We start from the raw sequence: 26,373 nt of genomic DNA on the forward strand, positions 1-26,373 counted from the left end.
AATCTCCTTTACAGATCTTTTAAATGTCACCTACCTTCGGAAGGGAATGGCAAATTCCTTACAAAACGTGCAACTGCAAACAGGCCACGTTAAATCAAGAATTTATTAAAATAAGCCACTGACATTTACATTGATTAAGCGTAGCCCTTTTGCTTTCTCCCTTCTGCTAGAAGCCCTTTCAAAAGAAGTGTCACAACATCTTATACTGGCGTTGTTCTTACAGTAATTCCGAAACACACAACTAGGCGTTACACAGGCAGCTAACTCATGAAAAGGGGCTGCGTGAAAAGAACTCGCTGGGTGCTATGCATGGAGATTAATGCAAAATTGTAGTTGTTCCACATTGGGACTTGGTAGGGTGTTCCTTTATTATTTCTCCCCAGCATCCTTGAAATTTACAGCCATTTTTTTTTAACTGTGCTTGGTATAAATCAATTACACTACACTTAATAGCTTTAAACAGAAGACTATATTAATCATAGCTTAAAGAAAAGACTAGCACTACTCACAGTCACAACATGTATTAGTGAACTCTACAGTTTAGCTTATAAAATCAGCATTTACAGTTCAGATGCTTTTTTTTTTTTAAGCCTCAATAAGGGCAGTATTTCTTGTAAAATAGAGGGAGAAGACAGCACTTAAAAGTGATTGTGACACACACAACCCTGAGGCAGACACGTTAACCCCGCTTAACCACTGATCATAGTTTTAAAACTATTCTCACCCTTTGGTCCACAATATTTTAGCAAGCTATGAATTATGATTTTCGACCATGTAGGGAATGAAATACCTCCCATGCCTCATCATGTACAAGCACTGCTGACTCGTAACAACCACCAACAGAATTTAAAGGCAGTATTTCCTGTAAGTTGTCTCCTGCAAAAGCATTGCTATAGGGAAGTCTGCTACTGAATCTGTAACAAAGTGAAGGAGATTAACTATTATTCCAAGATATAAAAATCTGCTTCTGATCTATAGTTACTCACAGGGAAGTGTGAAAAGGGTTAATTCCCAGCTAATTAAAAGGTGCTGTGTGGAAAGGCTATGGAAAGGCATCGTGAGAATAAATATTCAGTTCTACATACTGTTAAACGTTAATCTCTCTCTTTTCTGAACTAAGAGGAGACTTAACAACAGACTCTGAGCCAGCACAGAGGGCACATACTTGCACACACAAACGCAAAAGATACTTAGAAACAGCCAAATACCACTATCATCTACAACAGCTATTTTGAAATAACTATACATCACATATACATTACACGACATGCCTCAAGATTTGGAATGTGGTGCCATCAACAGGCAGGTAGTACCCAACTCTCTCCCTACTTTCCGGTTTCAGGGAGGGTATGGGGGTTCTGAATTGATGACCATTAGAGAAATGCTTGGTTCAGATAATGTTGTTCAACATGTTTCAGATGCGGACTGCCCATTAAAAACCAAGGTTTCAGCTTGGGAGTGCTCCTGAAGTGATGTGTCAGCTGTGGCCAAGAGTGCCCAGCAAAGGTGCAAGTGGTTCCATTTCCTAGAGGCTGGCATGGCCACTGTCACACATGCTTTGCTCTTATCCATATGCATCATATAGGATGTGTCATTCTAGGGGGTGAAAGTTATTTTTTGCAATTTCTTCAGTGGAGGTCTTAAAAATATGTTTTGGGCTGGGAAGAATACAAAACCTGCCATTATTGTGATTGGACAACATTTAACTTGGCAAGTTTACATCTGATGAAGAACTACGTAAACTGGTGTCAGAAAATGACAGAAGTTTAATTTTAGCTTCTGAAAATGTCAAGTAATGCTAAATAAGAATAAAAATAAGAATATTAATATATACTTCAAATACTTGGCAATCATTTTTAATGATTTCTATGCAATTTTACACACATTCTAATTACCAACCAAAACTAAATTATATTAATTTAACCAAAATATCTTTTGAATTCCTAAGTTATGTTTAAACTTTTTAGCACCCCCTCATTTTCAGAATTTGAAAGTTGGAAACTACAACACACCCTACTGCATCAGAGCGGGGCTGGCCTTGAAGAACATTGAAAAACTATCCATGACACGATCAATGTTTTAGCCAACTCATTGCCTACCCTAAAATAGAAAATGAGATGATTTAACATTAAGAACTATTGCATGCAGCACAGGCCAGTTTGGGTGGGAAGAAGTGTTGACACTGACTATGTATAAATGATGTTTTGTTTTTAAATGAGATTGGCTATTTTGTATGCTATTTTCTAAACTTAATATCTCAGCAACGAGAATGAAGGAGTTTTTAGAGGGCTTTTAAAAAAGATAATTTCCAATTCATTTCAAAATTTAAAGCTGGTACCACAAATTAAGGCTTTAAAGCCTTACATGGTGGTGTCTAGAATATCTTAATGATGGCCTTCTCCAATTGGAGAATGCTCACATGTTAAGGTCTTTAGGGCAGGCCTGTGGCACCACTACGGGAAGCACAGTAGATGGGGAATTTTCATTGCTGACCCAAAGCTTTAGAACTCACAGGCTCAGGAAGCGCTCCTGGCCCCTCTATGCATATTTTCATATTGCAATCTATACAGGATATGGTTACTTGGGTGCACCCCGACATGGGAATGTGCTGTTAGTGAGTATTTGGCTTAGGTGGAGCTTGACTTAACAGTCTGGTATTGGAGCTGCAATAATTACTGCTAATAATGTCGCATTCTGATTTATTGCTATTTTGATGGTTGTACTGTTATCATGATAAGAACTTCCATATTAATACTCTGTTCCATGTTATGATTAACAAAACTGTTTCTAGGATTGCTTTTACAAACCATAAACCCCTTTGTGAGAACACAGCCATTATTATTCTTTTGGTATAAACATGTAAATTACAAGTGATTGTAAGGGCATCTAACTGGATGGAAGCACCGCTGTTTTCACTGAAACTTACTTCCAGGTATGTCTAGTATTGCAAAATTAATTGGTCTGAGTTCAAGGCCAACATTACTTTCCAAGAGTGCCCTGTCATTTCTAGGCCTTTGCAGGTTATCATTTCATAAAAATGCCAGCATCTCCAGTGGAATTTTCAAAGAGATTAATATCTAAAGTTCACTTGCATAGTACCATTGTACAGTTTATGTTAACATTGAGTATAGTTCTTTTTCTGAGGTTGCTTACTTGGAGGGCTAAGAGAAGACATATATTGGTTTGGTTTTTATACATGAATCCACTCTGGTTTAATCACATGGGTGAAAGCTTTGTTTTGTTACTATGGTCAGAACATCACATAACTTGTTATGTTTTACTCATACTCATAGTGGGGGGGGAAACAATCCAAAAACAGCACCCAGCAACAGAAGACAGCAATATGACCACAGCATTAGCCTTTCAAACAAATTGTGGATTGTGATATCCACCAACAAAATAGAACAGACTACCAAATGGCCTCCATAGAACAAGAAATCCACCTAAAAAGCCATTCAGTTAATCAGCTAAAGGACAACTATAATCTGGAGGGACTAGACTATACAAAAAAATGTGTGTTCCAATTGTCCTTATCTACCAGGGACAGATAAGGACAATTGGAACACACATTTTTTTGTATAGTCTAGTCCCTGATCACCTCATCTGTCTCCTGAGAAATCTCTATGTGGGACAAGAAGCTACAGTTAGAACTGGCTATGGAACAACTGATTGGTTCAAAATTGGGAAAGGAGTACGACAAGGCTGTATTTTGTCTCCCTGCTTATTTAACTTATATGCAGAATTCATCATGCGAAAGGCTGGGCTGGATGAATCCCTAGCCGGAATTAAGATTGCTGGAAGAAATATCAACAACCTCAGATATGCAGATGACACAACCTTGATGGCAGAAAGTGAGGAGGAATTAAAAAACCTTTTATTGAGGGTGAAAGAGGAGAGCGCAAAATATGGTCTGAAGCTCAACATCAAAAAAACGAAGATCATGGCCACTGGTCCCATCACCTCCTGGCAAATAGAAGGGGAGGAAATGGAGGCAGTGCGAGATTTTACTTTCTTGGGCTCCATGATCACTGCAGATGGTGACAGCAGCCACGAAATTAAGAGACACCTGCTTCTTGGGAGGAAAGCAATGGCAAACCTAGGCAGCATTTTAAAAAGTAGAGACATCACCTTGCCAACAAAGGTCCGTATAGTAAAAGCTATGGTTTTCCCAGTAGTGATGTATGGAAGTGAGAGCTGGACCATAAAGAAGGCTGATCGCCGAAGAATTGACGCTTTTGAATTATGGTGCTGGAGGAGACTCTTGAGAGTCCCATGGACTGCAAGAAGATCAAACGCATCCATTCTTAAGGAAATCAGCCCTGAGTGCTCACTGGAAGGACAGATCGTGAAGTTGAGGCTCCAATACTTTGGCCACCTCATGAGAAGAGAAGACTCCCTGGAAAAGACCCTGATGTTGGGAAAGATGGAGGGCACAAGGAGAAGGGGACGACAGAGGACGAGATGGTTAGACAGTGTTCTCGAAGCTACAAACATGAATCTGACCAAACTGCGGGTGGCAGTGGAAGACAGGAGTGCCTGGCGTGCTCTGGTCCATGGGGTCACGAAGAGTCGGACACGACTGAACGACTAAACAACAACAACCAGGGACAGTAATTCACTGCCCTTATATTGCCATTTGGGGACATATTTTAGTGCAAGGAGCTATAGGTGGGGAATAGTCAATATGGTGCCCTCCAGATGTTATTGGATTACCAATATCCACCAGTCCCCAACAGCAAGTCCAATGGCCAGGGATGATGGGAACTGCAGGTCAACCATCTCTGGAGGGCACCATGCTGGCTACCCCAGCTACAGAAGTTGTGGTTGAGCATTTAGGTCTTCTCTCCAGGCTATCCACAAGTTAAATCTCCACAAGTGGAGAACAGAAGCAACCTGTCTCTAGTGTACATGCACTTAAATGGATGTGCACAGACAATAAGGCATCCTGAAGTGCACAACCTGGCATTTCACATACTGTCATTCATTTTGAACTGTTAAGACATGATATTGATGTCATATGCACATAATTGTGGGTTCAGTTCTCTCTGGTATGCAGGCTGAGACCCTATCTGCCCGTGGACTGTCTCACCAGTGGTGCCTGCTCTAGTTATCTCTTGCTTGGACTACTGCAATGCGCTCTATGTGGGGCCACCTTTGAAGGTGACCCAGAAACAACTAATCCAGAATGCGGCAGCTGACTGGTGACTGGGAGCGGCCGTGAGACCACATAACACCGGTCTTGAAAGACATTGGCTACCAGTACATTTCTGAGCACAATTCAAAGTGTTCGTGTTGACCGTTAAAGCTCTAAACGGCCTCGGTCCAGTATACCTGCAGGAGCGTCTCCACCTCCATCATTCCGCCCAGACACTGAGGTCCAGCTCTGAGGGCCTTCTGGCGGTTCCCTCGCTGCAAGAAGCTATAGGGAACCAGGCAGAGGACCTTCTTGGTAGTGGCACCCGCCCTGTGGAACGCCCTCCCATCAGACTTCAAGGAAATAAACAACTACCTGACTTTCGAAGACATTTGAAGGCAGCCCTGTTTAGGGAAGCTTTTAATGTTTGACATACTGTATTTTAATATTTTGTTGGAAGCTGTCCAGAGTGGCTGCAGAAACCCAGTCAGATGGGTGGGGTATAAATAATAAATTATTAATTATTATTCTCATCATCATCATCATCTCATACCAATCAGGGACCGTCTGTCATAGAGGTCTATGTATGTGCAGCACACACTAGTCAAGGGGATGGAGTGAGGAGGTAACTATAATGACAGGGCAGCACCCACCTCAACCGGATGGCCTAACAGCGCTGGAAGTCCTGTCCTATTCCTCTCTGTCTGCTGCCACTTCCTGCTTATGTGTCGCTATGGTGAGGGTTTTAGGATTCCCACTGCCTTAAGGTGGTCTCCTTGGGAATTCAGCCAGCTGAATTCAAAGTATCCTGGATTGGCAACTTCCGCCAATCTGCCCTGCTGCTCACACAGACACTTGAACAACCAGTGGCCCCTAGGTATATTTAGAAACCAGCGCTACATAGGAGTATACGCAATAAGGATGAGGAGGAGAAATAGCAGGAAGGACGCAACTACTCTGCTCATGCATGATGCAGGAGCTGGGCGATCTAAAAATGACAGACTGATGAGAGCATAACTGCGCCACAGTGAGGACACTGCACATATCAAACCGAAGGGGGCAGGGCTACCCCACATCCCCCCAAACATGTCCTTTTGACATGTTGGGGGCGGGGAAACATCTGAACCACCCTGTGTGACTTAGTTCTGTTGCGAAGCCAAACAATTACATTAAGTTGTCTTTAACAAAATAATAAAACCTTTTGGGGCCTTTAAATTAGAGGACAACAGGGCTACTGCAGAGTAAATGAGTACAGTACAGGCAACTCCCCGTTTCTGTGGGGGAGATAAAGATTTCTTTTGAACTCTGTAGTTCCATTAGGCAATGTAATGCTGTTGTTGATGGGTTTTTACCTGGGCATCCAACTATGGTCATTCTTTGAAAAAAGGACCATTTGTTTCCAGGAATAATCATCCTCAAACAAACTGACTGCAGCAGCTCAATACCGAAACATCAGCCTTAAAGGCAGTCACCTTATAGGGATTTTATACTGCAAGGATTCGGAAGTGTTACTTTACAAAACACCTCAAAGTGCAGTGGAATATAAATAAAAGTAATATCTCAGTCTGAAAGCAACTGCCAATATCAACATTAAGTGTGGACTTCCAGAAGAATTTTGCTATTTTATATTGCGTTGTCAGATCGCAAAACAGTTTAATATTACTATTAATTATATTGTTTTAATCTTGTTTATTTTGTTTTAAGCAGTGCTTGTAAACTTTTATTAAACTGATTGTTTAAATTCCCCCCCCCAAGGCTTTGAATTTTTATTTTTTCTAATTATTTCTGCATTTCTAAAAATCACATATCTTCTTCAATGTTATCATTTATATTATTTTGTTTTGTTTCCCCTGTTTTTTAAAATGTTGTTTTAAACTTTTTAACATTGTAAACTTTTTAAAAAAAAAAATATTAATGCTGGTGGCATTTAAGCAATAATGCTCACCTACATACACTTATCTTCTTTAAAAGGAACCTTTTTCTCAATGCATTTCTCAAACACCCAGACTGTTTGATGCATATCCTAAATAGTTTTTGTTCTGAGCCATGGGCCTTGCCTCTTTCCTGCTTTTTGTTTGTTTTGGTTTTGAAAAATACTCTGCAAAGTGTGTGACACACTGAAGGTGGATGAGGAAACACCTATTATGCTTGAGCAGATTCATGAAAAAGTTATTTTCAACCTCAGTAAGACACACTAACTATTCTTGCTTCTTTGATTACATTGGTTGCTGACAATACCAATACAATGTGGTTCAAAAGAGCACATTGTCTCTCTGATTACTGTCCAAATTTGCTGTTGACAGGTTGTTAGCTTGAACTACTAGTGCAACAAACCTGATTTCTTTGTTATCTGTTTTCCTGTAACTCAAAAGTTCTGATTTGGCTTAGGGTGAAATGGGAAGCAGATACTAAGAGATCTCATTTATTCCTTAGGGCATACTAGGTTCTATATGGTCACAAGGTCTTCAACTTTAATTGTTATTGTGAAATGAAGATAAAATTGGCACATGTGGTAGAACAGCTTAAAAGTTCTATTTTTTGACCCTTTGGTAAATTAAACATGCAGCAGTCCCTCATAATACGATTATCCATTTTCACTTACCCAGAAGTGAGAGCGTTGTTGGCTAAAGATTCCTTTCAACTACCTCAAGCTACCACAAACTGTGTGTCTTGAAGCAGATCACCTAACAACTAGCACCCAGCACCTTATTTCCTGCAACATCAGCACTCTTCCTCCTGTAGAGCAAGGGTGTCACTGTCAGCTGATTCCATTTAGGCCTATTCTAATAATTTAGGCCTATAACATAATTTAGGCCTATACTAATCCTAGGCCTCAGAGATGGCTCATCAGCCTCAGCAACATGTCATTACAAGCAGAAGATGGATCCTGGTGCCTCAACCTAGCCCTAACCTCTGGCCCCTGAAACCCCACTCTGCTTGATCCATCCTCAACGTTGCTTGTTTGGACTACGTTCTTAACCAAGCAACGAGGAGCAGATCTTGGCTGAGGCCTGAAGGGCCTTAACATCAACCCATTTTTCCACCATGAGGATCTGACTTGAAAACTGCATCCTGGGATTGTTCTTAAGTCCAGCGACTCTGCACACACCCAACTAGGCCATGCTCTTTCCCCCCATGCAAAGCACAACTAATAAGTGTTTTCTTATGGTCCAGAAAGTAGAACGTATCTTTATCTTATTTGTCCTTTTTGTTCAGCTTGGAAGACTGAGATTGTTTATTTACTTACCTAGCTTTTTTGAAAGCCATAAATTGGCACTGCTACACAAGTCGTAGGGGGAATTGTTTAAAACATGTACTGTGAGTTTTAAAAATACATAAATAAAACTTCCTACAGCCTACACTAATCATCTAGCACAACACATTCATTTTCATCCCTGCTTTTGGATAAATATTCCAGATAACAAATCAAATCAAATACCTAAATGTAATTATTCCATTGTGATAACAATCTCCTTGAACTGGCGCAACACCCTTGCTTATTTGTTGTCATAGCAAAAATCACCAAGAAGCTATTTTACATCAGCCTTCCCCGATGCCAATAAAATTTCTTAGATCAGGCTTCCCCAAGCTAGTGCCCTCCAGACACTAGTGCCATATTGAAAACACTGGACTGGAAAAGGTTATACTAAATCTTGAATACAAGAGGACAAAAATGATACAGGTAATAATGCAAGTCAAAAAACCAAAAATAAATTATCTGCACAGGAGAGTTCTTATATGGCCCGAGTGGGATTCACATGCTGTCACAAGTAAGACCCACTCAAATACTTAGCCCATTTTAAATCCTCTATTAGAATGGAGAGGAAACAGCCATTATTGACCTTGGTGATGTACTAAATTTCCCATTCATAAGTGGATAAATCAGTGCTTCTCAGCAAGCCATTTGCTAAAGAGAATCCTCATATAGAGTTTTGTCTTTGTTTATGGTCCCTACTCCCATCTCCTTTTGTTACAGTGCATCTATCCCTACCACAAATCCTACAAACATCATCCAAAGCTCTGCTGGCCTCAAATCAGTGTGCAGGTATGCACCTCCAAAAGAGCTCGCACACTGGAAACAAGCAACAGGATATCAACCCAATGAAAAATGGCAAAGCAAACCCAACATGGGACACAGAAATATAACTAGAATTATATGTCAAAATTCCTACATTCCAGAATCCAAACATCATGTTTTGTACTGGATGCCTGGGATTTTTCCAGCCCTACTCAAGCAGCTGAGGGCACACCACCCAGCACTTCCATGTCACTTTCTCAGCACAGTGCATTGTATGTGTAGTTTGCACAGTACACTGACTGCACACAGCTTAGGGCAACAAAAAATCAGGCACACTGAATCCATGATACTAAACGGCTGTACCACACTGACTCCCACAAACTTGCTGCTAGCAACCAGCTGCAAAATGGAGCCAGGACTGAATCTGTTATTAATTGGATCTGAAAGCCAGGAAATGTTCTGCAAAATACACTGATGTAGGGTGGCTGATGCCAGTGCAAGTTTTACCCTTTCCATGAAATACGCTGCTTATTTCGTTTCTCTGGCACTCATTATCATCACACTCATTTCATCTGCTTGTCTTCCCCCTCAACTCCGAAGTGTTGCAGGAGCTCTGCAATATATGTAAGCTGGTAGTCTTGCTTGCTATATCACACTAAAGCCAAATGCTGGTGAAAAGCTTAGTGTCATACTGGAGAACACAAGTAATTGCCTTTTTACTGAGGTCTGGGATGAGCAAGGTAAATGCCACAGATAAATGAAGCCAAACAAGATATTGATGTTCCTGGCTATATTACCCCACAGCTTGTAAAGTGGCAACAGAAATGCACTGTAGACAGGCAGCGTCAATGCAAAAAGCATGAAGCAGAGATTACAAACAAAAATTTCAGGCGAACTGGCTTAACAGTCAGCTTCCTTGAATGATCAAACACGCGGGACTTGAGGAAAAACCTGCAGTAATCAATTTACATATAGCATATTGACTATGCTTCTGAACAGCAGAGGCAAAGAATCACACCAGAAGACCACAAAACAAATAGGCATCAGAATCAGAAGGAGTACGGTTCCCCATTATTTGACAAAGGACCAAAATGCAGCACTTAAGATAACAGCCTGGTATTGAAAACACTGCAATATTTATTTAGTCTGCAAGGATTATAGGGTCTCTCTCTGAAACATGGAGACAAAAGGTGGATAAAAATGTGAAGCTGTTAAGATGCTGTTGCAGCCAACAAATCTGACAGGAAGGGCAGGAAATAGAACTTTTTATGCAGCGGACTGACAAAACATCCAATGACAGAGCTGGGGAAATATTTCCCGCTCCCAAGCTCCTACATCCAATATTTTGGCAGCAGCCCCGTTCAGGACTTATGATAATTAATAATAGTAGTCAAATTTTAAATTGGATATTTAAATTGGATATTTGCTGCATCATGAAATGAAGCAAAACACCTCAACTTCTAAGTACACAAGAAAACTTGGTAAGACGGCTGACAAATGAAGATGAAGGGCTACATGGATGGAAATATCATGGTTATTAAAGAAATAGCACGAAAAATGTCTGAAATAGGATGAGAGACCTACCTGACACACATGGCTCAAATATAATTATATACTTGCTAAATACCTATACCAATAATCACTTACGAGTGGGTATTTCCTATTCCAGTACAACCCTCAAATGTTAGTCACCTGCACCACTCATTATAGCACTCATTACAGATGACCACCCTGTGATGTATTCTTCATGCCAAATAATTGGACAGGAAATTTGAAGTATGCTGCATTATTCATATTACACCGGGGGGGGGGGGAGGGACTGCATAATGGAATGACTAAGAATTCAGTCACACACCATTATGTTTATCTCTATCGTTTGTGTACTCTCCAAAGGAAGTTCAATGCTCTTTGGTCCTGTTTCTCTACAAAGATCCACACATTCACACATCACACTAAATGTTTCACCATGATGTTTTTTTTACTGCTCCTGTATAAAACATACACAAGTAAGTAAACAAAAGACACCAACTAGAACATGAAAAATAGGTTCTGGTACAACTTCATACCCACGGTGCTGATTTTTGACTTGGAAAAGTTTTGTTATGATTATAGATATGGAAAACATACAAAAATTTCACAAATACATACTATACATACAAAACCCTACAACGCAAATGAAGAGTACATGCAGGATTCTCTGCCCTTGCAGACGTTTGCCCTTTAACCTGTGTGAAAGTGATGCACCAGAGGAGGTGAGGAGCTGCCAACACATGTGGAAATGGCATAACATAAAGTTTGTTATATTAAAGGAATTTGAGGGATTAATATTCTTTTAAAAAGCCAAGATAATGAATTATAATCAACCACTATTCTCCTTAAAGGCTCAGAGTACTCAGTTGATACGAATATTGCCAAATATATGTCAGTGTGGTGGTAATTTTTGATATTTTAACTACATCCTCAGCATGTTTTTGTAACTCTTCTCGTTTATTTGATTTACTGTTGTGAGACACTCTTCTTCAATCTCCTGAAGAGGTAATCCACTCCCATCCCGTCTATAGCATAGCTGCTTAATTGGCAAGTGTACAAAATACAATTACGTTGCATACAACTGACAATGCTGCTTATGGGAATACCACAGCTCAGGCATCCAGTTTTATTTTGCACTTTTATCTTCATTAAGCAAACTGTTCACAAACAACACTTGCTTTTACTGATGTAACATGTCATTCAGTTTTTTATCAAATCATCCTAGGCTAATCATCTAAACTGAAATTAAAGGAAGTTTATGCTAGGTTAAACACACATACAAAAGAGCAAAAAAACCTTAATTGCAATTAGTTGCTTTAGAAGCAAAATTCCAAGTGTCAAGAAGTCACTAACATGTGGTCTTGATGATCGGTACAAGTTTCTAAAAAGGGCAGAAAGCAGGTTCCTCTTCCTTGTCCCCCATATGTACCCACTGTTCCAGCTTACTCCCTCTTTTCCCTTTACTTCATATATTTACATTCAAAAATAACCAGGTTCGGTGATGCTTGGTCTAAACCCTTTCAAGCTTATGTTTGGGTGATCTTAACAAGCTGTTTGGCAAAGCCAGCTGAAACTGAAAATGTTTCATTTGCTGAAGAACTAGTTGTTTTAATGGCACTGTTGTATAAATTACTTTAATCATGATTTTATTATTGGTTTTACTGTTGTTCGCTTTAGAGTGGTACCTCTGGATGTGAACGGGACCTGTTCTGGAGCCCGTTCACATCCTGAGTAGAATGTAACACGAGGCTGCTCGTCTGCGGGTCGCGTTTCACCGCTTCCGCGCATGATGTCATTTTGAGTGTCTGCGCATGCGTGAGCGACAAAACCCGGAAGTAACACGCTCTGTTACTTCTGGGTCACCGCGGTGCGCAACCTGAAAATGCTTAACCTGAAGTTACTTCAACTTGGGGTGTGACTGTATTGTTGTTCTAATGTGAACACTCTAAACCACCCTAGGATTCTGATATATGAAGGATGGTGTAGTAATATAGTAAATAAAATAAAAAACTATGGCTTACTGAAACAAGTCATCTTCATAAACCAAGATTTTAAATTTGGCTCATTTCAGAAAACCGTGTACAGTTACAACTAACTATGCACAGGTTCAGACATAACACTAAACTGTGATCTGTTAGAAACAGAAGGAAAGATTTTTGATCTCTTCCTCACGGTTGCATCAGAGGAAAAAGATGAGAGCAAATGACCCCAAGGCTCATCTAGGCTCTTTCCCACAACACTAACCCATCATGCTTATCATTACTCTGAATTTAGCCAAACATTCTAATCAATTACAACAACTTCCATGTCTGGTCCCCTCAAGGCAATCCTTACATCACCCAGAGGTACTGCTGCTTATGAGTTTTTGCCTGCAGTTACAATGCATTATGGATCTTCTAGTCTTAAAGTTCTATATTTCAATTGAACAGGACACAATCTAATCACAGCATAAAGATTCAAAATAATAAATGTCGACTTAGCACAAAACAATGATATTCCAAAATATTACAATATTAGAAGGAAGGTTTGTCTTCAAAAGCTAAATTATAACGCTTCACTTGTTGCTGTGATATTGAAAGCACACTCACAAAAATAATGGAGGAAAGAGATTAAATGCATTAACTTTTTCCAAAATTACTAATAATCAACATTTCCAGTGCTTAAAGTGTTTCACATGATTTGTCTACTGTATTTGTAATCCTTACAACAATCCTGAGAGGGAGTCAGTATTATCATCTCCCATACTGCAGATAGAGGGACCGAGCCCAAGAAACAGTGGCTTGTAGCTGCCTACTGCATTCATGGCAGAGGCAAAATTCAAAGCAGCGATTTCTCTATTCATAACCAGGTTCTTGAAAAGCCACCCTGACTGAAGCCAGGGCCAATCTAAGCAGCAGACCACCACCCTGTCAAGGGCTCTGCTGGAAATTACCAGTTAGGATGAAAGGTGGCAGATTTTCATCCTGTTTCACTGGGACAGCACAAGTGCAGGAATGGCAAAGAGGTCAAGGATCGGGCACCTTGGGGGATCTAATGAGCTGTGGAATCCAAGCTCCAGCACCCCACCCACTCTGAAACACCCCAGACAGAATTCACTATGATGAGCGTACCATCTGCGCATGCATTCTAACTTGACAGGAGGAATGATCACCTTTCTCCTTTCCCAACATGCTGTAGGGGGGGTTCTCCTACCCTTCCAAGTCAGTTTTGGAAGCGCAACAGGCATACAAATGGTGAAAAAGTCCCATTGTGCAAGGCTTCCATTGAATCCTGTCCCCCGTTTCAGAGTTTTCTGTTGGCTACCTCCAGTGGTCATTTTCCACCCACTTGGGTGGAGCTTAGGTTATGCTGCAAGCCTGCAACAGTCTGCCACCACATTGGCAGCATTCCTCTCTGTCTGCAGAGGGACCAGTCACCAGTATCAATGGGATTACGGTTGCAGACTTAGCCATTACACTATTATTATTTTTCATTTATGAACCACTTCCCATGAGCCACCCCAAATCCAATAAAGATACAGTGGTGCCTCGCAAGATGAAAAGAATCCGTTCCGCGAGTCTTTTCGTCTTGCGGTTTTTTCGTCTTGCGAAGCAAGCCCATTGACGGAGTAGCGCTATTAGCGCTATTGACATTTTAAGGGCTAAAAACGGCTTTTTAAGGCTTGGGGGATTAGCGGTTTTGCTGCTAAAATGCTTTTAGCAGCTTAGCGATTCAGAAAAAGGGGTTTTGGAGCGGAAAACCCCCCCGAAAATTTTCATCAATTTTCGTCTTGCGAAGCAAGCCCATAGGGAAATTCGTCTTGCGAAGCGCCAGAAAACCCTTTCGTCTTGCGGGTTTTCCGTCTTGTGAGGCATTCGTCTTGCGGGGCACCACTGTACCATCTGGAATAAAGAGGTTGGAAGAGGAAAATCTTTAGCAAGTCACTGAAAAGACAACACAGAAGGTGCCCATCTGATAATGCAAAAGGAGAGAGATCCAAAGGATAGATGCCACCACACTAAAGGACTGGCTTCGACATCATGCAAAATGGCCCTACAGGTAGGATGGCATCTGCAGAATGCCCTCTCCTGCATAACAGAGTGATCAGGTAAGCACGTAGTGGGTGAAACATTATTTTAGGTATTCTGATCCCAATATGTGTTGCACACCAATACCAGTGCCCTGAACCCAGCACAGCAGCTGATAGGCAGCCAGTGCTTTTTTTTTAGCAGCAGCATAATACGATGGCGATATATCTGCCCCTGTGAGTGGCTGAGCTGCAAAATTTTGCCCTAGCTGCAATCCAATCTGGAGGTTATCAACACTTGGACAAGAATGGTCAGGCTATCCTGATCTAGAAATTTAAGATGCCAATTTAAGATGGCAAAAGGTTCCCCTGGCCACCAAAGTCACCTGGGCTGCTAGCAACAAATATGGGTCCAGGAGCACCCCTAAACTATTAATCTGCTCCTTCAAGACCCCACCTAAGGAAGACAATTGATCAATTATCCAAATTCAGGAAACACCCACTCACAGAGCATTAGCTTTCTAACATACAATCTGAAAGGTATAAACTAAAGACAACACACACTGAAATGATGAAAACGTCCTTGAACAAAGTATAGACTTACATCACTGTTGATTTCAGCATGGCTGAATACATGCTCAGGAAAACACACACAAAGAAACCCACTCTACAATCCTGCAACTGCAGAATCCAACCCAAATTTGAATTTAGCTGAAAACAAAAAGCCTCCCCCCCCCAACTGAATTGCAAAGATCAGTTGAGGAAATAAATGGACAGCAACTCACATGCTATCACGCTTTAGGGTTTTGTTATGATGGGACACCATTCTATTACTGTTAAGTGACCTCAATTTTAAACTTATGTTTTCAATCATGTGCAGTGTTTTCACAAGATTACCCTTGGCACTAGAGGCTTTCCAAACTGGATGACAACTCAAAATGCTGCTTATTCTAGAGTTAAATTACACAGCAAGGAATTTATTCACACAACGGTCATCCAAGAAAATACAGATTTCCTATAATTTGCTCCATTCTTTTTCTATCACCTTTTCAAATAACTGCAAGCAAGCTTTACTTCGACACGTTATACTTGACTGGCATGCTATCCAAAATAAAGAGTGTGTTCTTTGCTATTTTCTTTACCAGTATGCGTCCACAGTGGAATGTAGTAGATGTTGATTCTTTAGAGACTGGACTGCTCTCCCAGCTATAAAAGACCAAAATTTGAGCAAACAGAAATGCAGAGAAGTTAACATATGGCAATCTTGCAAACTTCCCCAGCGGTTCACATGCCTGAATAAGCTCTTCTCTTCTTTCCCCTGTGCAAATCTCACTGAAGTGAACTAGTTTTAGAAACCGACCATGACTAAGGATGTAGGAGATCTATAAAAATAATACAGCTTATCAAGTAACATGCCTGTAGTTGAAAAACAAGGGCACAGGGACGCATAAGTGTTTTAATGGCAAAGGCTAGGTTTTCATCAGCACCCAGAAACGAAACTGTATGGAGTAAAATAATAATTAATTGACTAAAAATTAATTAATTCATATTTTTCTAAAGCAGAAATTTGATGCACTCTTACCTGGTAGTAAACCCAACTGGGATTTATTTCTGAATAGAAATGTAAACAATTGTACTGTTACTGCTCAATCAAGGCAAGGTAAAGACTCCAGCTCCAAGGCTCGATATTTTTGGAAAGAAGATTCTCTCCACTGCAGTTGCAACAGCTACAGTCCACAGACCTAGGTGGCCAGATCTACACACAGCAGGATTTTTAAAATTATTGCTGCCACAGGCCTCTTCCATACCTCCAGTTCAGCGTAGGCAGCTGTTGCTATTGAAGGAGAAAGGTTCAAAAGACTCCCTGGGTGCCCCAAAACAGAGATATAGCCCCTGAAGCGCCCACAAAATTATGTTCCTAATCCAAAAAACAATTACAGAAAATAGTACTTTTTTACTTGATACACACTCACTTTTACAGGACCTGTAGATGCTGCTCTCAATTTCACATTCATGGCAATTTTTGTCATTTCCCAAGCTGGGTTCCAAAACCACAAGCAAGGCGGGGGGGGGGGGGGGGAGCTTGATGAATGGACTATTTCATTTGCATAGAAGCATCTGTGGACACAGTAGGGACTATGCCATGGGTAGGCAAACTAAGGACCAGGGGCCGGATCCGGCCCAATCACCTTCTCAATCCGGCCCGCGGACGGTCTGGGAATCAGTGTTTTTACATGAGTAGAATGTGTCCTTTTATTTAAAATGCATCTCTGGGTTATTTGTGGGGCCTGCCTTGTGTTTCTACATGAGTAGAATGTGTGCTTTTATTTAAAATGCATCTCTGGGTTATTTGTGGGGCATAGGAATTCGTTCATATTCCCCCCCCCCCAAAAAAAATATAGTCCGGCCCCCTGCTGAAAATGTTTGCTGACCGCTGGACTATTCTGTTCTCCCACCCGTACATTATTCCCAACAAGAAACTTCTTCATTTCTGCATTCATATGGGACATGACCCAAAGTAACACAACAGTCCTAACAAGAAGTCTGGTGTGGGTGGAGACTACCAGGAAACAATGGGAGTGACCAGAAGGAACACAAGCGGCCTTTACTAGCTCACCTGTCTCTTCTCTCTGTGAGTAGGCACAGATGTAGGACAGTGCAGAGAAGAAGACTGGAATCCATCCAGGGGCCTGGCACTGGTACAAATCATACCTCTTACTTTCAAAGCAGGGGTTCCCAAGTTGTAGTCTAGGTGCTTCATTCAGGTGGTCCATGGCAAGCCCACATTAAATATTCATATTAACTTTTAACTGTATTTCAGTACTTATTTTATTCCTTACACTGCATTTTACTGTATTACAATCTGAGTTCCACGGAATTCAAATTGCAATACAACAAAATAAGAAATAAAAGAAGCAATAAAAACAATTAAAAGTTAATACAACATATAGCACCATGCATTACAATTGCTACAACAAGCAGAAAAATAATTAGGTAGTGACCCAAAACCTCAACAATTCTCCCAGCGTTCCATGGGGCAAAAAGGTTCAGGAAAAACCTTTGTTTTGGGGGCCACAATTCTTTCCCAGTTGTTCTGTTTCCGTGTAAAGGTGAAAAAACTCAAGTATCTGTACCTGAAGCTGCCCTTAGCAAATGCCATACACAAACAAGCCTCTTAAGTAAACACACCTAAAGAATAACACAAAGCCAAGTAAACAACGTTTTGATATGCTGTGTGTAAGCTGTGCTATAGAAATGCCCTTTCCGTTGGAAACAGTGGCCTATATACAGAACAGAAAGTCAGGTCCCTGGCCTGAAGGAGCTTACAATAAATGATTTGTCACCGGGGAGGCAATGGGAGGGGAAGAGGATGGAGGCGAGGATAAATAGGGGGATAGAAGGCCTTGAGACACAAATTTTTGGGTTTCGTACTCAAGGTGGATTTACCATAAGCTTCATGGAAAACATGGGGCAATCTGAAGGAATGGTTTCACAAAGGGTTTTGGAGGGAAATCTAAGCATTAGGGGTAGGGAAAGCAATTTAAAGAAACAAGAGGGCTCCAGACACTTCAGGATGCTACGGTGTGAGGAGCAAAGGTCACAGGCAGAAAACTATGAAGACTTGGAAGAGACAGCCCACAAGGGAAGGGAAGGATGTGGGGTTTGTGCTGAATCCAAGACAGGATAGAAATCCAAGGTGGAGCATCATATGTCCTGAGTAGCATATGCTTCTCATGGCATGGAGGCATCAGAGCGGCAACATGACAACAAGGAAACAGTCAAGAAAATTACAGTAGTTTGGGTGGCAGATGACTAGATTGCAAACCAAGGCTTCCCCTAGGAGGGCAAACAGGAAGCGTATAGATAGCTGTACAGAGAGAAGCAACATGTCTTGGCAATAAACTGAAAGGGTTTGGGGGGGCAGGGGTAGAAGGAAAAATCAAAGAATGGACCAGGGCTTTATGCCTGGATATGGGGAGTATACAAGGAGAGAGAAACTTGGGAGGAAAGTACATTAGGTTGGTCTCAGACAATGATAAAACATCCCACCAGAGATATCAGCTAGGCAGTTGGAGATCAGGTGGAGAGGAGGACAGAAAGGTAGATCTAGGTTTCATCAGTAAATAGATCGTATTGAGAGTCATGAGATTTGATGAGCCACCCTGAGTCACGTAAGAAGAGAACCAGCGAGGGCAAAGACATGGAAACACAGTATGAAGGGAGTCAAGTAGGAGGGAGTGATCAACTGTCTCAAAGGTAGCGGAGAGGTTAGGGAAGATAAGGACAAAGTGGAGACTGCTGGATTTGGCTGTAAGATAGATTTCTGTGAGAGCCAGAAGAGGACAGAGGGCAGATTGTTAAGGGAGCTGGAGAAAATTAAGGCAGCGGGAAGACATTAAGAGCTTGCTGTTGAAGGAGGAAACTGGACAACTGTCAGGAGGACAGAATAAATTAAGGGATTTTGGTAAGAAAAGGGGAATAATGGCAAATGGTGGCAAGAAAGGGAAAGGTCATTTATGTGGTTAAGAGGAGCAAAATGGCAGAGAACATAACAACCAGAAGCTGGGAGAGGACAGCACCAAAGCATAGGTGATGAGATCAGGGTACTCCACTTGTTAAATGAGACAGGGGAAAAGAGAAAAGCGTTTAGGAAGTGGCAAGAAAAGGGAAAGCTTGGAAAGTGTGAGTGAGTAAGGAAGAGAGATTGGACCAGATAGTGCTGGATAGAACCTACTAAAGCTGTCTATGAGAGGAACAGATTTTACCTGCTCTCTCCCTCGTCCCCCAATGCAGCCTCAGAATCTGCTCCGGAGGGTCGGTGGACCCTCTGGAGCAGATTTTTGCAGTGCTTGTGGAGGTCCGGGGGGGGGGGGAGGCGAAAAAGATGAAATCCCATTGTATGAGCCTGTTCCCTTACACAACGTTGGATTCTACCCAGTGTTTTGTTGAAAGTAGAGATAAAGTCTTTGGTAGAAGGAGGGAGGGAGAGGAGAAAGGCAGGCCTTAGTTAAGCATCAAAGGTAAGGAAAAGACACTGAGGAAACTTAAAAGCTGGTGTGCATTAGGATAATGGAGTAGGGTGCTTCACAAGGAAGTTGGCACAGGAAGGGATGAATTTATAATGGACAAAATCAGACAGCACTTTTGTTCTTTTACAGATGTTCGGCAGAATAATATAGTCAAAAAGTATCTACATCTTTTCAATATTGGAGTTATTTAGTAACTTTGAATCAGTGCACATTACTCAAAGTCTTCTTGGAGCTCAATTCCATAAAGATTAGGTCTCCACTCCACAGATTCCCTTACCATGCTGTGCTTCAGGGCCCTATTCCCTTCACAATTGGCAGGCACTGCTGCAAGTAAATAGCAACTGATTGTTTGACAACACTATAATAATATAATAATAATTTATTATTTATACCCCGCCCATCTGGCTGGGTTTCCCCAGCCACTCTGGGCGGCTTCCAAAAGAATATTAAAATACAGTGATACAGGTGTATAATATGTGCTGGAGCAACCAAGGTGTTCCACATTTCCCAAAGGAAAGCTTCACCAATGCTTATTCTTACTACTATTACTACTACTACTACTACTACTACTACTACTACTAACATCATCATCATCATTATCATACCACTTTACATTGTTAAGGTAAAAAATCAAAGTGGTTTACAGCCTACATTAAAACACCAAACAATCCAGAAGAAAGTCAAATATAAAGCCTGCATTAAAAACAACATAATTAACAGGAACCTAAAATTTATCTCAAAGCTATCAAATCAAAACATTTCAAGGAAGGTCATGTACAAAATGAACATTTAATGCACCAAAGTTAACCCAAAAAAAATCTACCTTGAACATTTCAAAAGAAAACATTACTAAAGGAAGTCAAATATAAAATGCATGTTTAAGGCAGCATAATTAGCAAAATAATAAAATATTATATTAAACAGAGAAGATATCTGCTGTTGTTGCTGCCAACAGAAGTTCATGTCAGGCAGCAGCTGTGGAATCTCAGGCTCAGTGACCTCGGAGACACTAAGAGATAGCTAGGACATATTTAAACATGTCTTGCAAAAAGTAATAATCACTTTTTTAAAAATTATCTGTATTTATTTTTAACTTCAGAGTATTAGAACAGGTGAAAGGAGTTCTTGTGGGTTCCAATAAAATGTGTGCCTCTGCAGCAGTACTGTGCCTCCACAGGACTGTCCTACCAAAAACACATGATTATCAGGATGAATTTCACATACATTTTTCATGAGTGATAAATAAATCAGGATATTAGATTCCTATTATCCATGATCATTAATCTTTGCTGAGAAAGTCATGGGAACCTGCAGAACCAACAGAGATCAGAACAACATAATCGAAGTTCTGGCAACGAATCTGAAAGTCAGTGAAGTCTTACCCAAAATAAATTTAGAAACTTATATTGTTAACATATGCCCACAAATTCTCTGTGGATTTCTTCATTTACTGTAGCCCTTAGAAATCCCTTACTCTGCAAGTGTCATTTATTACATTTAAAATCCTGCCTTTCGTTTATCACAGAGCTTGGAAGCAAGCAAACACAGAATTCCCAGGTAATCTTTCATCCATGAGTTAACTACAGACTCAGAACCCCTTTGACTTCAGCAAAATTGTTGAGTCAAGACTAAAGGTGGCCATAATAATTATTTATTAATAAAGGGCTGGCTTTCCTCACCACTAGCAACCAAGCACTACTCTTAGGTGTCTGGGATTAAGTAAAAGGGCATACTCTATCAGATGTGTGACTTCCAGGCTGGTTTGAGACCTCCCAAGCACTATTCCTTTCCTGAAATTAACACCTGGGGGAGGGCAATGAGACAAGGAGAGAATGGTTAAATAAGGACTCCACTGAAAAGGTAAACCTGCTTGCTTGGTCATTTGTGACAAGTAAGAATTGCCTCCAGGAGATGAAGGAGGGAAACATTACAAAAGAGTGTGGTTGTTTTTAGCTTTTCCTTTTTGGGCCACAAAAGATGTGGGAAGGGCAACAGCTCAATGGTAGAGCCTCTATTTTGCATGCAGAGAGACCCAAGTTAAATCCTCAGCATCTTGAGATAGGGCTGGGGATGTTTCCTAGCTGAAACCCTGGAAAGCCCCCACAGACAACACTGAGCTAGATGAGGCAGCTTCCTATGTCCTGAACATGGGCATATGAGAAAACAGTTTGTGGACTAGTAGCTTTAATCTGGAGAATAATTTCTAGTCAGTAGTGATAGCAAGATGACTTGATGGGCATCTATTGCTGGGTATTACCTTGTCTTATGCAATCTGTCAAGTGCATCCAATTCAGAATTTGCCATTTTTAAGAATGTAATGAGGATATTCTCATAACAGCATGAATTGCTAAAGTATTATCCATACAGCAAGCACCCAATCTGACAGAAAATTTGTCTTCACCAACCTCAGCTGGAGTAGATCTCTATCTGTAGCCTTCGTCTAGGACACAGCACATTTAGGCTTGATGCTTTTTAACAATAGGAAGATTATTAGCACTGGAACCCAAGACATGCTCACATAAATTATGTTGACAAGTCCTCTCTGCTAAAATGACAACGTTAAAAATGAAAGCAAGTGGCAGCGTTCCGCTGTTACTGCAAACTCCTCTTAATTTTTTTCCTTCCATTTAGGAAACACACAAGGGCAAAGGGTACAACTTGGCTTTCAAAAGTGATTCATGACAGGAATGCCTTGGTATTAACTGACATTCTGGAACTGGAGCTCTGCAAAAAAAGTCACTCTGCAAGAGTTATCCTGTTAAATTGAACCTAAATAGAAGCACACTATAAAGAAAACTGTCGATCAAAGACTTGTTCTATATTGGTAAGTTACAAAGCCATACTTTAAAAATAAACGGATAAGGGAATGAATGGCATTCAATTTGCACTACAGAGCTTGACACACTGAGAACCGATTCAGTTTATGGCAGTAGATGCATTTACCACATTTACACCACTGTCCCTGATGGGTAACACAAAGTCTGAAGGGGAAACACAAGACAGCATAGAAAGGCCAACAGTCACATGTACCCAAATAAGTAGAAAACACATGGCAGAAACAGAGTCAATCTTGGCTCACCAGGATGTAAACACAGTACCAGTGAATGGGTGCCCTTTTCCAGCAAGCCCTCCTTTACTCCTGAAGACCCTTTCTTGCCTCTCTACAGGAGCCACAGATTATTTTGCAGAAGCAAGTCCTCCTCCAAGATACTATCTAGGCATACATTCTGCCCTCTCTAACTCGTCTACTACCTCACTTCCTGTAGACTACAGCACCAGCTGAACATGTCCTCCAATGTTTAGAGCCAAATATATCCCCCTATGTTATGTCAGGGGTAGCTTTCATGGTGCCCTCCAAATGTTTTGGACTCCAATTCGTATCAGCGCCAGCCAGTATGGACAATTGTCAGGGCTAAGAAGTAACAGACAGGACAGAGCCCTTTTGCTTAAGTCTGAAATCTACTGTGGGGCAAACTGCAATTGTATACAGTGGTACCTCGGGTTAAGTACTTAATTCGTTCCGGAGGTCCATTCTTAACCTGAAACTGTTCTTAACCTGAAGCACCACTTTAGCTAATGGGGCCCCTGGAGCACGATTTCTGTTCTCATCCTGAAGCAAAGTTCTTAACCCGAGGTACTATTTCTGGGTTAGTGGAGTCTGTAACCTGAAGCGTATGTAACCCGAGGTGCCACTGTACAGGCTAGCTGAGGGATGCGTAGAGAAGAGCACTTCTCTGTATTCCACTGTGCAGCAGTCAGTCAGAGACTGCCTCTGCGGCAGCTTAAGTGTTCTTGCCAAAACCTTTTCTTCCCAACCTTTGACCTCAGGGTCAGCTTCTAACACTGCCACTTATTAAAGAGGGTGCTCCCTTATAGGTTTATTTATTTATTTATTAAAGTATGTAGCTTTACAACCTGCCACCTACAACACTGAAAGATTACAGGGTGGCTTACAACAAACAATGTAACAATCCCCCATCCGCCCTGATGCCCATAAAATATTAACATAGGACGGCAGTTTAAACTTCAGACTATGTCCACTAGGCTTGCCTGAGGCAACATTGACAGCAACAGCCTCCTAGTATCCAAGGCCTGGAGCAGCTAAAACTAAGAAACCAGGGAGGGCAACCTGAGAGGATGAAAGAGGTTGATATGTGAGAGAGACTATAAAGAAAAGGTTAATCAATTCAGGTTTATTTTATTTTGTCAGGGTGCAGTTCTAAATTAGACAGTAGTTCTATTATAGAGACAGCAGGACATATCCCCAAGAAAACAAGGACATTTCCTGTTATTTACAAAGCACAGAACACTACTTATGCAGGTGTATTCAGGAGCAAGGCCTAAGGAGTTCAGTGAAACTTACTACCAGGTGAACAGATACAGCAACTTCCCTCAACATGGTGCCCTCCAGATGTTTTGGGACTACAATTCCCATCATCCCTGACCACTGGTCCTGTTAGCTGGGGATCTTGGGAATTGTAGTCCTAAAACATCTGTGGACCGAACTTGCCTATGCCTGGATGACACACTGGCCATGCTGACTGGAATTGATGGGAACTGTAATCTAACACTTCTGGAGAGAACGAAGGTGGATTAAGGGTTAGGTGTGGGATTGCAGGCTTAAACGTTTTAACTTTTCACATCAGGGAGCCTGCGGCTCTGCAGGTGTTGTTTGACTCCAACTTCCATCAGCCACAGCCAGCATGGCCAATGGTCAGGAACCACAGCTTACTTTGAAACTGATATCTTTTGTTTCAGAAATAAGTAAGAATACAGGATCAAACAGTCTGAGATTATTTATTTTTCACACCTACATTCATTATCCAGTCTCTGCATCATGATGTAAGAAATGTTTCATGGGGTCATGCTAGCTGCATGATCCATGTTTTTTTTTTACGGAAGTATTTCCAAAAGATGGAGACAGAAGCAGTTGTCTAATTTTCACCTATGAACATTCACAGATTTATTAATATTTCCACACAGCCCAAACTCTTAATATGTAACTAAGAGTTGCAGCAATGCATTTTTTCCCATAGTAAGATGTTTAGTAGACACTATTTTGCCTACAATGACAACTCCCTTTTTTTTGTCAATTTGAGACGGAATAAGAAGTTACTGAAGAAAATACGTTGCATGTAGATTACACTGTATTCTGAACTGCAGGTTGTGTCTATCAAAAAAATCACTCACCAACTCCACAGTTGGAAAATTTATGTGCTCTTATAAAAGAGCTGAAAACCACCTCTACAAACCGTCAAAAACAGAATTTTATGAATCAGTTATATAAATGAAACGTCTGGAATACTATCAGCTCTGAAGTATGTCACTACTGTATTCTGAACAAACTCTTAAAATGCAACCGTTTTTTGTTTACATTTTTAAAAACCTATTTTTTTCTAACCAACTTTCACTAATACAAGCACATCATGAATGAGATCAAGATCTAGGCTGCATTCAGACATCGGATTTTTTAATATCAGTTTTACTAGTTATAATGCTACTACTTCTGTCTTGATTTCTAATGTTCCTTTTACACTGCAGAACCTGTTGCATTATGGATCTGTGGCTTTTCAATTGATATAATACCATGTTGCACTAAATTTCAATCACACCAATGTGTGTGTGTGTGTGCGCGCGCGCACACAAACGCACACTTGCTCCCCCATGATTCACCACATGGTATACCAAAAGCACCACCCAAAAGTTCATTACATGAGCAGTGGGGATGTGATTCATGAAAACCATGGGAAACTTACAACTCAAAACTCCTGTGCTTCTCTGTTTAAACAGTAGTTTCCAGGAAAAAAATGTTTACAACACAAAAATGAGCAATAAACTTTCACTAGATTCTACCAAATTTCCAGAAGTGGATTTTACATCATGTTAAAGATCACATAAAAATAACAGGTTGGAAAAGTTGGGAAGACAGAATAAAGTTTGTTATTGTGTTGTGTATGTTTGTCCTTTATACTGTAAACTGCCCTGTGATCCTTAGATGAAGGGTGGTATACAAGCTTGATAAATAAAAAAAGTAACGTCTGAATGGAGTCCTACTGAAATCCTTGGAAGCTTAGGTCCAGTTAGCTGAAATTGCAAAATCAACTGGTTCTAACAGCATGGACTGTTTCCCCAAATATTCATCAACACTACCAACAGCAGCAAAGACAAGACATAAAGACCAAACAACTAACCTTGCCTCTCTTTCTGGCTTAATTCTTAAAAATAAGAAAATATGCTCGAAGTATAGAAGGCATATGTATTATAGAAATATAGTTGCTTTATTTTTTGTCCCTATTACACTTGATCAAGAGCACCTGGCTATACTTTTATTAATCTTTATGTACATTTAATTGGTTGTAATTAACTTAAAGAAAAACTATCAGCTTAAAAGTTATTCTTCTGTTGTGTTTCGCATTTCTTATGCACAATATGAAATACTTAACAATACATGAAATCCACATTTTGTTTTGCTTTTTTAAAGGGGCAAACTTTTCCTGAAATAGATTTTTTAAACCACCTGCCAAACTAGATTTGGGCCAAAGAACACTCTTCATGGATGAATCCCACTAAGTAATAAGCTTTAATCTACACAATTACACTAATATTTTTTTGAAAAAGGAGGTGAGTTTTTAAAAAAAAGCATGACCCCCCCCCC

General features: G+C 40.7%; 1 protein-coding gene across 7 annotated transcripts in view; it reads right to left on the reverse strand.

Annotated features, from left to right (window-relative positions):
• Window positions 1–26,373, reverse strand: part of CTBP2 (C-terminal binding protein 2) — a 196,741-nt gene that overhangs the window by 166,664 nt on the left and 3,704 nt on the right. The window contains exons 1-2 of one of the 7 annotated variants that reach the window (XM_083439599.1): window positions 7,737–8,191; window positions 2,013–2,100 (exon numbers count right to left, since the gene is read on the reverse strand). The exons of 4 other annotated variants lie outside the window; for them this stretch is intronic. The gene's annotated coding sequence lies outside the window, so the exon portion shown is untranslated. Of the gene's footprint in view, window positions 1–2,012; window positions 2,101–5,787; window positions 5,860–7,736; window positions 8,203–26,373 lie in introns of those variants that run through there. 2 more of the 7 variants (XM_083439598.1, XM_083439601.1) reach the window with 2 other exon arrangements.

Source organism: Podarcis tiliguerta (genome assembly GCF_965153285.1).
Source record: "Podarcis tiliguerta genome assembly, chromosome: 5".
Taxonomy (NCBI): Eukaryota; Metazoa; Chordata; class Lepidosauria; order Squamata; family Lacertidae; genus Podarcis; species Podarcis tiliguerta.